This window comes from Neovison vison, chromosome 14 (genome assembly GCF_020171115.1).
Source record: "Neovison vison isolate M4711 chromosome 14, ASM_NN_V1, whole genome shotgun sequence".
Classification (NCBI taxonomy): Eukaryota; Metazoa; Chordata; class Mammalia; order Carnivora; family Mustelidae; genus Neogale; species Neogale vison.
This window is the reverse complement of record NC_058104.1, coordinates 33,325,440-33,339,560: the sequence shown is the minus strand read 5'-3', so window position 1 is coordinate 33,339,560 and position 14,121 is coordinate 33,325,440. Positions and strand designations below refer to the sequence as shown.

At 42.3% G+C, this 14,121-nt stretch overlaps 1 pseudogene; it reads right to left on the bottom strand.

Moving 5' to 3' along the window:
* Positions 1-1,137: 1,137 nt before the first annotated feature.
* On the bottom strand, positions 1,138-7,147 carry LOC122895479 (annotated as a pseudogene).
* Positions 7,148-14,121: the final 6,974 nt, after the last annotated feature.

Here is a 14,121-nt window from a genome sequence, read left to right as displayed (position 1 = left end):
AGGTATTTTACAATGCTCCCCATCTGGCTTTAAAACATAATCCTCCTTTCCTGGACCTTGCCCCCACATTGCAAAGTGATGTTGAAGCACTCTCTACCTCCTAAGGAAAGTAGTCCACACAGTTTACTAGTTCATTGGAGTGAGGATCAGAGCTTAGTACCAACCCCAGGGTGAAGAACAACAAGAGAAAAATCTTTAATTTCATTTGCTTTAAATGAGAAGCAGAGAGAAATGGCTCAGAGGTGTTCACTTGGAAGTGACTCGAGTCCATTTCCTCTGCTGGGCAGAATGGAGGGCAGGGAGGCTGGAGGTAGAGGTGAAGTTCAGGTGTAGACAGACTCGTGCCTGACTGTGGGGGACTCTGAAGTGTGCATCTGCTTACCTCCCTGTGTGTTTCTGCTGCCCCTCAGAGACAGAATCACCTCAAGAACAGAGATCCCTCCCTTTAGGCATCTCCTCAACCTCTATTCCCTCCCCTTCTCCTCCTCACCCAGCACAAGACCTTCAACATAGTAGGTGCTCCAAAAAATGCTTGTTTAATAAAATGTTGATAGAATGAATGAATAAATGAGAAAAGGAGGTTACTGTAATGGGAGGAAATGAGCCCAATAGATCTTGAAGCCAAATGTGTTCAACTGTATCCTGATTAAGGAGAGAAACAAATGTATGCATACAGGCAGACAGAGAGAGAGAGAGAGAGCTCGCTCCAGCAGACAGAGCTGAGCTACGATCACCAAGTAAAGAGGAGACAGCCTAATCAGAGAGCCAGACGGGCCCCACCTGACTCTTACTGCAGCTGGGAAGAAAAAAAAAAAAAAGCCTAGAAGGTTCAGCGGGCGCAGTCTCCCCACCTCCGCCCCACTCCCGCTGCTCGATGAGGCGGCATGGAAGCTGCGGGGCGGGGAGGCAGCCGAGCTGGGCTTTCCAGAACGAGGCAGGATGGTGTGAGCTCAAACGCCCTGCAATTGCTGGAACAACGGTGGCGACACTTGAGTTATTCACAAAGGCTGGAATTCAAATGAGGTTGGCACGGCTCCAAGTCGCAGTAGCTTAGGAGGAGCGAGAAAGGCGTATTAAGTATTCATCAAGATCTTAGCGTTGCGTGGGCTCTGAGCGCTCTCCATCTGCATTCCTCCCTCAACCGCGGATTTTTGCGTTGGGGGGGGGCTCCTCCAGAAGCACTTTATCTGTCAGTCTGTAAGGTGGGGGCGGGGGCGGGGGGCCGAAGTTAGGCAGAATTGTCTTATCACATGATGGGGGACCTGTATCATGTGATGACTCCGGTGATGTTGGAGGCGGCATGTGACTCCCAGGGCTACGTGGGCTCAAAAACAATTTAAATACAAAAACACAAGCAGGTTCCCCTCCTCTCTTTTGCCTTTTGGTCCGGCTCTCCCTGTCTTTGGGTTGGTGCCCGACTGAATGGAAAATCCGTCATCTTGCAGGCACTAACCTGTGAGCACCGGATACCTGGAGACCAGGCCCCCTCTGCTGGGGGTCCCCCAGGAGCTGTGCCCCACCATTCTGCAGCCCACTGACTCCCAGCCTGGTAAGTTACTGAACACTTTGAGCAATTATTTGTGAAGCTGTCCTAGACTACCTCATTAGCATGCACAGGGCACCCTCATTGGGCACTGGGCACATCGGGAGAAAAGTGCCCGCCGGCTCTGGAGAGCTGCCGCTCTCCGGTCTGTGCGCCAGTCCTCCGCTGCCTTCTTGGGGAGCGGAGCTGTGCTGGTTCCGCAGGCGCGGGGATGGAAGGAGCGCCTCCATCACTTTCCCCCCAACCATCCCCCACCCACCCCCCACCCCCACTGCTTTTCTTAGGGGATCTGCTTCCCTCGCCTTAAAAAAATTTTTTTTGGACACCTAGATCTTCTTTCGGTCCAGAACCTGAAAGACAAACCTTTGAGGACTTGGTGATTGGAAATGTACTAACTATCCCTTCTAAAATATTTTTCTCTCTAATACAAGGTAGATGGCCTGGTTCCTGTCATATATGTGTGTGTGTGTGCGCGCGCGCGTCTGTGTTGAAGGGTGACCGATCTGTTTCTTGGGGCCATCAGAGCTGTTTCTTGGGTGGACCATTGTTGGCTCCTGATCCCCGCTCAGGTAGGGGATCATCAAGTGATAAGGAGGGGCACTTACAGCAGTCAGGAGACCTTGATCTCTGACCCCAAATGTCTGGCTCTATGGGAGAAATCAAGTCTTAAAGCAGAAGCCAAGATCCAGCCAGTGCTCAAGGATTAGGGGCTCTACGCATCTTGGAGAGGTGACTCAGAGTTTGAAGCCGTACGTTTGCAGAATGAGGCAGATCGCTGGCTGAGGAACTAGCCATGGGGAAGGCACATGTAAATGTAATCATGGCAGTGTTCATACTTACTACATAGGAAGGAGATGTTGGTTACCAGAAGCTTCTGGTTCACTGTTATCCAGTGCTGATACCTGTTCAGCAAGAAATAATTAATAATTATTGCACACAATCCACCTAACAACTCAATGGGCAGGTGCTATTTTTGTCCCCATCTTAGAGATGGACAAACTGAGGCACAAAGCAGTTAGATATTCAACCAGTAAGTGATAGAGGTAGGATTCAAGCCCAGACAGCTTTTCTCCAGAGCCCACACAGTTAATTACTATTGTAAACTCCCTCAAAAAGAAAAAAAAAAAATCCAGGGGCAGCTGGGTGGCTCAGTTGGATGGGCATCTGCCTTTGGCTCAGGTCATGATATCCATGTCCTGGGACCCAACCCTGCATCAGGCTCCCAGCTCAGCAGGGAGTTTGCTTTTCCCTCTCCCTCTTTCTCTCCCTCTGCTTATGTTCTCTCCGTCTCTCTCTCTCTCTCTCTCTCAAACAAATAAGTAGAATCTTAAAAAACCCAAATCCATCCACATTACTATGTGACAGGTAATATGCAAGGTTCAGGGTTGGTTTTGCGAACAAAACAGAGACATCCTGTTCTCATGGACTTGACAGCTCATTGGAGAAGGCAGCTATTAAACATCATCACATAAGACAATATATTATTTCAAATCAGGGAATTTGCTAAAAAGAATAGTAGGGTGACGTGAGAATGTTCACCTGCAGACATACTTCAGTTGGGGGACAAAGAAGAACAGTTGGTCAGAGGAGTCCCCTCTGTGCAGGTAATACTCAAGATGTAACCTGAGAGAGGAGCAGGGAGTCAAGCAGGTGAAGAGCCAGGAAGAGCATTCCAGACAGAGGGAACAGTATGTACGAGAGCCTTGAGGTGGGAAAGAGCTGGGACCACGCGAGGAGCAGCAGGAGGTTGATAGGCTGAGCCCATTGTGAGTTGAACCAGAGCAGGAGATGAGCCCTCCAGACTATGTGGATCTCTTGTGGGCCTTGCTAACGTGACTTGGGTTGTATTTCAGGATCAATGAAAAACCATTAAAGCATTTTAAGTAGGGAAGTCGCATAACTGGATCTGCAGTACAAAAAGACTTCTTCAAGAGGTGTATCTGTTAGTTTTTGCTGCATTACAAACCCCACTGAGATGTAGTGGCTTGAAACAACCCTCGTTTATAGCTCCTAATGCCATTGGCAGTTGAAGGTGGGATCATCTGGATGGTATACTTCTTGCCTGGGTTCCCTCATGTAACTGGGCAGCTGGCACACTGGCTGCCAGCGGCTGATCCTAGAGGATCTCATGCACGTGTCAGCTGATTGGCAGGGGCAGCTGAAATTGACTGGGCCATGTGTCTCCCTATCTAGCGAGCTAGCCCAGTCTCCTTCATATGATGGCTGGGTTCCAAAAGCAACAAGAGAAGGGGAGCCCCCAACGCACAAGCACTTTACAAGCACCTACTTGTTCACATTTGCTAATGTTCCATTGGCCTAGACAAATTACATGGTCAAGACCAGATTCAAGGGATGGAGAAATAGATCTCTGAGCTAGAGGAGTTAGAAAATACTGGGTTCTGTTTGTTTCCAGTGTATAGCCTGAATTCAAAATAATAAGCTGGATACTCTCTTCCTCTACTATGGGAGGAACTGAAAGCCAGGAGGAAATTCAGAGCCAATTTTGCTATGGTTGGAAATGAACTTAAACTTGGTTGTATATCAGACTTTGTGTTCTGATTAGAACAAGTAGGAGTCTGAGCATCTGTTTTGGCCACGGATCAGGAGTGTATCTAGAATGTGGTATGGAAATGTCTCCTCCTTTTCTCACAGGATTATCTGGGAATAGCTTGGAGTCTAGGAATACTTTTAAGATTGTTACCCTAGAATGAAATTTGGCCATATGGAACTCAGAATGTGTTTAAGTGTTCCATGCAAGGCAACAGCATGTACAAAGGCCCTGAGGCAAGGAAGTAGGTGGCTTGTTTGGGAAATAGGAGACAATTTAGTTTCATGTAATTGCAGTGGGAATGGAACCAGAGTGGACAGATTGAAAAGATGCTTAAGAGGTAGGGGGGAAAAAAGCAAGTCTTGCTGATGGTCTAACAGGGGTTGAAGAAAAGGTACATATTAAAGAAGCCTCCCAGGCTGGTGATAATATATCCTAAAGTGGAAAAAGTAGGTTTGGATCAGGATGTTTTCAGGGGCAACAGGAGTAGGAAAGGCTGAACAAAGTCAAACATGCTATCAGCTGGGCCAAATGTTGCTGAGGCACTGAGTAAATTAAAGGACAGAAGAGCTTCTGTTTGACTTAGAAACAGGGAGGAGGTAGCTGAAGACTTCAACGAGCAATTTTTGGTGGAGTGGCGAGGATGGAGGCAAAATTGGAGTGAGTGAAGGTAAGCTATGAAAAGGATAATAGGAATCAGGCAGTATTTAGCTATGGGTCAGAGTCAAGGAACTCTCTTGATTTTACATTTGCTTAAAAAAAAAAAAGCCTCTAGATTATGTAAACTATCAGAGTAGTCCAGCTGGAAGAGAGTGAGGGAATGGGATCCAAAGTGTGTATGAATGACTAGGTGATGACAGATTTTTTTTTAAAGATTTTATTTATTTATTTGACAGACAGAGATCACAGGTAGGCAGAGAGGCAGGCAGAGAGAGAGGAGGAAGCAGGGTCCCCGCTGAGCAGAGAGCCCGATGCCGGGCTCGATCCCAGGATCCTGAGATCATGACCCAGGATCCTGAGATCATGACCTGAGCCAAAGGCAGAGGCCCAACCCACTGACCCACCCAGGCGCCCCTAATTTGTTTATCTTTTTAAAGAATTGTTAATTTGGTTGATCTTTTTTATTGTTTTTACTCTATTTCATTTGTCTCTGCACTGATTTTTGTTATTTCCTTCTTTCTGCTGATTTTGGGCTTACTTTTTCTAGTTCCTTAAGGGATAAATTTAGGTTTTTTACTTGTGATTTTTCTTTTTTGTTGTTGTTTTAGGTCCCTATCATTTTAGTCAGGATTGCCATGAAAAGCAATAACCTAGCCACTTCACACTCCTTCTCCACCTAATCCCTAATCCCCTACATATGCATGGGAACCCAAAGACCTCTCCCCTTCCCACCTTCCTCTCCATTCCTATTAGGGGAAGAAATGTCACCAAACAGGTTCACCTTCTTCCATACAGCTTGAAACAGGGTGAATAAAAATATCTTTATGAAGAGTTTTGTTGTGTTATTATCTTAGGGTAGAGCCCAAGGCAGACTTAAAGGCTGGGTAAAGTTCTGGAATCTCTAAGAGACCAGAATTTTTTTTAGGGGCTCAGAACCCATAGTTTTCTTGGAAAAGGGACTGTGTTGAGAGGACAGGGGCTAGACTGGTCTAGGCTGAAAGTTTTTCTCAAGAGTATTGTGAGGATAAGGGCACCTGAAAATCCATTCTCCTTCCTCTTCCCGTACCTTCCCCAGTTTCCAGGTAGAAGATAGGGGTCTTCTGGGCAGGGGATAGTCACAGTGATTTCAGGAGTTCATCTGTGATTCCCAGGGCTGCCAGTGAGTAGGGCTGATTCCTGGTGCTGCCTGACCTCTTTCCCCATGTCAAGATTTTTTTGTCCTTGCCTGTGAGCACCAAGTTCTGAAAGGAGGTCAGATGGTGATAAAAATTTCCTTGGCTGCCTCATTCTTATCCACCACTACAGATAGGCAAATCTCTGGTTCCGCGAGCCTGTTGAGAATGGTCTCCAGAGTCTCATGCAAATAATACTTGAGGATGTATATTAATATTTTATTTATATATTTATTTGAGAGAGAGAGAGAGCGCGCGCGCAAACATGTGAGTGGCAGGAGCAGAGGAAAAGAGAAGGAAAAGGGGAGAGAATCTCCAACAGAGTCCATGCTCAGCATGGAGCCTGTTGCAGGGCTCAATCTCACAACCCCGAGATCATGACATGAGCCAAAGCCAAGAATAAGACACTTAGCTGACAGAACTACCCAGACACACACCCAAGGACACATTTAAAGTAATGTGATCGACATTGTAGAGCTTTGGTTGCTGACACATCTAGGTTATGGTAGGTCTTTTCCGCTGCCAATGTGATAACATAAAACCCTGAGTAGATGTCCCCCACACACGCTTTCCCATCCACGACCGGCAGGGCTGAGAATCAGTGCATTCAGAATGCCTAGAGCCGTGTACACAGGGATGGGAGTGTTGGCCTACATGCCGATCTGCAGTCCTTCCAGAGACTTAGACATGAACTCTGGCTTGGGAAACACAGTGACAAACAATTTGAAGAACTTGAGGATGCACTTATAGGTGAGGATGTGCAAGGTGTTGCCTTATTCCGGGTCAGTAACTGGCACCCTGTGGGTCTTATTCTGAATCAATGAAGAGATAGCATCAAACAAGCTGGACTTAGAAGCAACACAGACAAGGGATTAAAGAACTCCTGCGGGTACACTTCCCTCCAGGTTTCTATCTCCCATTGCCCCGGCCTTAGATCTATACCAAGACTGGTTTATCAGCAGCAGTGCAGGATACTGATGAAATCCTTGATGGCCGGCATGGCCACAAAACTTTGCCTCTTACCTTCCCACAAAGGGGCAGCTTACAGACCATTGGTTACCAAAGGGGGTGAGAAAAAAAAGCTTTCTTCATCTACAGGAAAATATTAAATATAAACATATTGGAGTTTGTGGGAATCAGGTCAGAGCTGTGATGAGACTTCATAAAAGAAGTGTACATGCTGTGATTGGATTCTGGGGTCCCTTGAGGATGCTCATTTTCCAGAGCTGGAAGCTATCCCAAGAATTGACCCTCTCCTTTGCAAGAGACATTGGTTGGGTTCTTTTGCTTTAGGAAGCATGCTTTCTTTTTTTTCCTCAATGAAGGCATTTATTGCTTTAAACTTCCCTCTCCGAACTGCTTTTGTTGCAGCCTGTAAGTTTAGTGTGCGCTTCCATTTTCCTTTGTATCAAGATATTTTCTGGGGATCCCAGGTGGCTCAGTCGGTTAAGCATCTGCCTTAGGCTGATCATGATCCCAGGGTCATGGGATCGAGCCCACATCAGGCTCCCTGCTCATCAGGAAGCCTGCTTCTCCCAATCCCTCTGCCTCTTCCCGTGCATGTGCTCGCTCGCTCGCTCTCTCTCTCTGTATGTCAAATAAATAAAATCTTTTTTTAAAAGATAATTTTTGATTTCACTTTTCATTTCTTCTTTGACCCAGTGGTTGTTCAAGAGTATGTTTTCACATATTTGTGAATTTTCCAGTTTTCCTCTTGTAATTCATTTCTAGTTTCACACCCTTGGGGTCAGAAAAAATATTTGGTATGATCTCAGTCATCTTACTTGCTAAGAATTGCTCTGTAACCTCACCTATCTATCCTAGAGAATGTTCCATGTGTCCTTTAGATGCATGTGTATTCTACTGCCATTGCGTATGCAGAATGTTCTGCATAACTTATGCTAAGTTATAGTTCAAGTCCAATGTTTCCTTATGAATTTTCTGTCCAGATTTTCTGTCTGGATAAACAAATCCATTGTTGTAAGTCCCCTCCTGTTATTGTAGTGCTGTTTATTTCTCTCTTCAGATCTCTTAATATTTGCTTAATATATTTTGTTGCTCGGATATTGAGTGCATATATATTTGCAATTGTTATATTCTCTTGATGAATTAACCTCTTTATCATTGTAAAATGACCCTTGTTGTCTCTTGCTATAATTTTTGACTTGAAGTCTGTTATGCTGCTGTAAGGATAGCTATTCCTACTCACTTCTGGTTTCCATTTGCATGAAATCTATTTTTCTACCCTTCGCTTTGAGACTATGTGTGTACTTAAGGTTAAAGTGAGTCTCTTGTAGGCAACATATGATTGAGTTGAGTTTGTTTTTTTCTTTTAGATTTTATTTATTTATTTGACAGAGAGAGAGAGAGAGGGAGAGAGATCTCAAGTAGGCAGAGAGGCAGGCAGAGAGAAAGGGGGAAGCAGGTTCTCTGCTGAGCAGAAAGCCTGATGCAGGGCTTGATCCCAGGACCCTGAGATCATGATCTGAGCGGAAGGCAGCGGCTTAACCCACTGAGCCACCCAGAAACCCCAGGGTTGTTTTTTAATCCATTCAGCCACTCTATGCTTTTTGATTGGAAAATTTAATCTCTTTACATTAGCAGTAATTATTAATAGGTAAGTACTTATTAATGCCATCTTACTGTTTTCTGGTTGCTTTGTATTTCCCTTCTTTCTTTCTTCCTCTTTGGTTATCTTTCATTGTGAGTTGATGATTTTCCATAGTAGCAAGCTTTGATCATTCTTTATCTTTTGTGTGTCTACCACAGGTCTTTGTTTTGTGGTTATTCTGAGAATTGTATAAAACGTTTCATAAACTTAAGAGTCTATTTTAAGATGATAATTTAACTTCAATCATATACAAAAATTCAACCCTCTTACAGCCCTCCCATATTTTATGTTTTTGATGTCACAATTAATCTCATTTATATTGTAGATCCACTAACATATTATTGTAGCAATTGTTACTTTTGATACTTTTGTCCTTTAAACCTTTATATTATAATTAAGTGATTAATACACAAACATATTATAGTATTAGGATTCTGAATTTGATTATATACTTACCTTACCAGTATGTATTATATTTGTATATATTTTCATGTTGCTAATTAGTGTCCTTTCATGTGTCCTTTCATTTCTGCTTCAAGAATTCCTTTCAGCATGTCATGTAAGGTAGTTCTAGTGATGACAGACCCCTCAGCTTCTGTTTGTTTGGAAAAATCTTTCTCTCTCCTTCATTTCTCAAAACAATTTTGACAGGTAAATTATTCTTGGTTGATAGAGTTTTTTTCCTTTCAGCAATTTGAGTATATCATTCCACTCTCTGCTAAAAAATCTTCTATAGCCTGGGGCGCCTGGGTGGCTCAGTGGGGTAAGACTCTGCCTTCGGCTGGGGTCATGATCTCAGGGTCCTGGGATCGAGCCCCGCATCGGGCTCTCTGCTCAGCGACGAGCCTGCCTCCCTCTCTCTCTGCCTCTCTGTCTACTTGTGATCTTTGTCAAGTAAATAAATACAATCTTTTAAAAAAATCTTCTATAGCCTCATGGGACTTCCCATATATATGAGAATTTTTTTTAATCTTGCTGCTTTAAAAATTCTCTCTTTTTCTTTTATTTTGGACAGTTTTATTATAAAGTGTCTTAGATAAGATCATCTGGGGCTGAAATTTTAGGACGACTTATTAACTTTATGAGTTTGGATGTCCAAATCTCTGTTCAGATTTGGGAAGTTCTCAGCGTTTATTTCTTTAAATAAGACTTCTGCCTCTTTTTCCCACTCTTCTCCTTCTGGTGATCCAGTAATGCATGGTTTCTTTGAATGGATCACGTAATTCATATAGGCTTTCTTTATTCTTTTTCATTCTTTTTTCTTTTTGCTCCTCTGACTGGGTGATTTCAGTGATCTGCCATCTAGCTCACGAATTCTTTCTGCTTGGTCGAGTCTGCTGTTGAGCTTTCTATTGATCTCTTCATTTTAGTTATTGTATTTGTCAATTCTAGGATTTCTTTTTTTTTTTTTAAAGATTTTATTTATTTATTTATTTGTCAGAGAGAGAGAGAGAGGGAGAGAGAGTGCACAAGCAGGCAGAGTGGCAGGCAGAGGCAGAGGGAGAAGCAGGCTCCCTGCTGAGCAAGGAGTCTGATGCAGGACTCGATCCCAGGACCCTGGAGTCATAACTTGAGCTGAAGGCATTGGCTTAACTGACTGAGCCACCCAGGCGTCCCTCAATCCTAGGATTTCTGTGTGTTTTTTCTTTTTTTTTTTAAAGATTTATTTATTCATTTGACAGACAGAGATCACAAGTAGGCAGAGAGGCAGGCAGAGAGAGAGGAGGAAGCAGGCTCCCCGCTGAGCAGAGAGTTTGATGAGGGGCTCAATCCTAGGACCCTGGGATCATGACCTGAGGTGAAGGCAGAGGTTTTAACCCACTGAGCCACCCAGGTGCCCCTGTGTGGTTTTTTTTTTTTTTTTAATGGTTTCTATTTCTTACTGAACTTCTCATTTTGTTCATGCATTATTTTCCTAATTTCATTTAGTTGTTTTTCTGTGTTTCTTGCAGTTCACAGAATTTCTTTAAGAGAATTATTCTGAATTCTTTGTCAGACAGTTCATAGACCTCCATTTCTTTAGGGTCATTTGTTGAAGTTTTACTATTTTCTTTTGGTGATGTTGTATTTCCTTGATTATTCATGATCCTTGTGGTCTTGCTTTGGTGTCTGCACAATTAAGGAAGTAGGCACCTCTTCCAGTCTTTACATGCTAGCTTCAACAGCAAAACCTTTCACCAGAGATTCTGGGTGGGCAATCTGGTGGTAACCATATGTGGACTTATTATTGGAGTCCTTTGGTGGGCAGGCCATGCTTGGGAACATGGTGGTGAACCTGGATCCTGAGTCCACAGGGGCCATCCAGGTGCTGGGTATCACTAGAGTGAGTCCAACATCTAGATCCAAGTGGGCTAGTCGTACTTGCCCAGAGAATGATTTGTGAACTTTTGATCTTCAATAGTATAGTGCAAATATACCCCAGCAGATACACTAGATGCTCCATTGGGTAAGGAAGGAAAATAGTGGAACTTCTAATCTTATTTATTACTTACCTTATTTCTTTTAGTTTCCTTTTCATGATTTTTTTTAAAGATTTAATTTATTTATTTGACAGAGCGAGACCATAAGTAGACAGAGAGGCAGGCAGAGAGAGAGAGGAGGAAGTAGGCTCCCTGCCGAGCAGAGAGCCCGATGTGGGACTCGATCCCAGGACCCTGAGATCATGACCTGAGCCGAAGGCAGAGGCTTAACCCACTGAGCCACCCAGGCGCCCATGATTTTTTTTAATATACTGAATGTTCCATACAATAATATATATACATTTATTTATAAATAAATACACACATTTGTGGGGATGTAGGCCCAAAATGTATACTGTTGAAGTGAGTCTTCAAAGGAGTTTAGGAACCATTACTCCAAGCCACTACCTTCTACATTCTCTTCTTACTGATTAACTTACAGCTTTCTTAATTACTAGCAGAACTGAAGATACATTCTTGCCACCTTGATAGAACTGTATTTTCTGAATATCTATAAAGCAATATTACCTACTAGAGATAGTGATTTTAGAAACCTTACTTATTATCATGGGTCTCAGTCTCAGTAAATTGGAGAGGGTAAAACAGAATGTATTTTCTGTGCCTCATGAAGTTAACTAGTTGCTGTTATAGACACAGTGAGAATTAATTCTGCTCTCTGACCACCTGAGAATAACGTTTTTAAGGTAAGGAATTGCCTATTCATTGAGACGTAAGTCAATAAGTGGAGTCGACTAATGATAGACGAGGGAACAATCAGATACGATGTAGTAAATTATGTTCTGTCATACTGTAATTCTTAATAACGCAGCTGTCACTCTAGACATATTTGCGTCTTTATCTGGAGAACGGGAAGAAATAAAATGTAGGCTATTATAGAAAAGGTAAAAATCTTGGGATGTGGGTGGAAGGAAAAACTTTATGAAGAAGGTTCTTCAGTGGGGTGCTGATGGGTGAATGAGAGTTCACCGAGGTGACAAGGTAAGAAATGGAAGACAGCATCCCAGGCACAGGGAGCAAAGTGTGCACAGACACAGAGGGAAGATCCCTGAGGAAGGGGAAGGAGTACAGTATGGCTGGAGCATACGGAGGCCGCGCATGTTGGTGAGAGAGTGCAGGAAGGGGAGGTCAAAGAGGGATGCCAAACAACGAGGTCATTGAGAGTTAGACAAGCTTGGAATCAGATTCTTGCTTAGCTTCCTACTAGCTCTGTGCTCCTGAGCGAGTACCCTTCGTACTCTCTGTACATGTATAATAACAACACTAGCTCCTCCCTTCTAGGGTTATTGTTGTTGTGAGTTTGAAGTAGGAGAATCCATTTGAAATGCTTAGATTAGCACTGATCACATGGTATTATTTAAGTCCTCAGTAAGGAGAAAGTGGTGCTGTTATTGTCATTGTTATACTACACACACACACACACACACACACACACACCTATGCTAGTAACTAGTAGATGGCTTATATCTCACGTCAAAGAGTTCAGGCTTTATCTTTTGGGTCACTGTTTCTAAAATGGGATCAATGTGTCTGTAAAACAAATCGCCTCCAAGTTGTTTGGCAGTTTCTGTGACATAAGCAATGGGAAAATAGATGCTTCAGAATGTTTTAATTTTGAAAAGGAAGAAGAATTATCAAGGACCATTATGTTCCTAATAATGGCGCAAGGGCGCAGATGACTCAAAATGGTCAGACTCTTAGCAAGGTATCGTTAAAATTCAGTTACTAGGATATAGTTTATTTTAGCTATATCATTTGCATATTATTGTTTATGTGTGTAAAATTTGCATTTCTTGTTGCTACTATTATGTTTTGTTATGGTTCTGATGAACAAAAATAGATTAATGACTAAAGAGTGGTTCATTGAAGTGTAAAAGCAAAGATAAAAATAGTAGTACAAACACCGCAACTCAGAAGCGTAATTAGCAAACAGGACTCCAGGATCTGTTGGGACAAGAGCATCTGTGAATGTGAATGTGATGATTTCACCCAAGCAGCTGAAAGGCAAAGTGTGAATGGGAAGTGTGGCTATGAATATCTAAAAACTGGATTTTTTTTTTTTTTTGAGCAAGGGATTTATCCCTCTCTTGTCTCCAATGTACGCTCTATTAGAAAACTCTGTCAGAGAGTTTCATGATGCTTTCAGAGATGTCCCATCATTTCCAAAATAGAATAACCTCCCTGGTCAATGAGTAGACTTTCCTGGACTACATGCAAAATATTTCGTGGTATGAAATTGATTAATTTTATTTCTAAATGCAAAGAAGCCAAACAACAGCAACAACAGATGAAAGTCATTCTGTAGTCAACATGCTTATAAAGCCAGCCTCAAATTCAAGGCAAATAAAAGGCTGGGAGAGAAAGCAAAAGTAGCCATAAGCAAGCCAGAGGACACAAGGTGTGTACAGATGATGGTGAGACTATTATTGTCATGATGACAGCCAATATTTTGTTTTAGAGCTGAGTGAAAGCACTGGTGGGGAAAGTACAAACTGGCTCTTTGCACCCCTGTGGTACATATACGAATGAGAAAGACACACTTGGTAATTCTGAGTTCTGTTTATCATTTAATCTAGTATTTTTTTTGTGAGACAGGAACATATTTGAGATAATGCTGATGGAGGACCAGATGTGTGTCCCACAAAGAAATGTTTGGCGTATCAGTATCTGTTGCTACAATGATGCAAAATAACTTCACAATCCAGTCATTTAAATACTAAGAATTTATAGTATATATATAATATAATTATATTATAATTATATTATAATATTTATAATAATTATTAAAAATTATATATTATATTATATATAATATTATATATTATTAATAATATAATTAATTATAATTACATTATAAATAATATATAATGTATTTATATAATAATAAATTACTTAGTATTTATAATATATAAATACTAAAATATATCAATATAAATAAATAAATAAATCTCTCTCTATATATATATCTATATCTATATCACAAGTCTGTGGGCCAACGGGGTGGTTCTTCCCATCTCAGCAAGGCTTACCCCAGTGTCAGTGATCAAGTGTAGGCAGGGTCAGCTACAAAATTTGTGGAACTCAGTGCAACATAAAAATGCAGGGCCGCT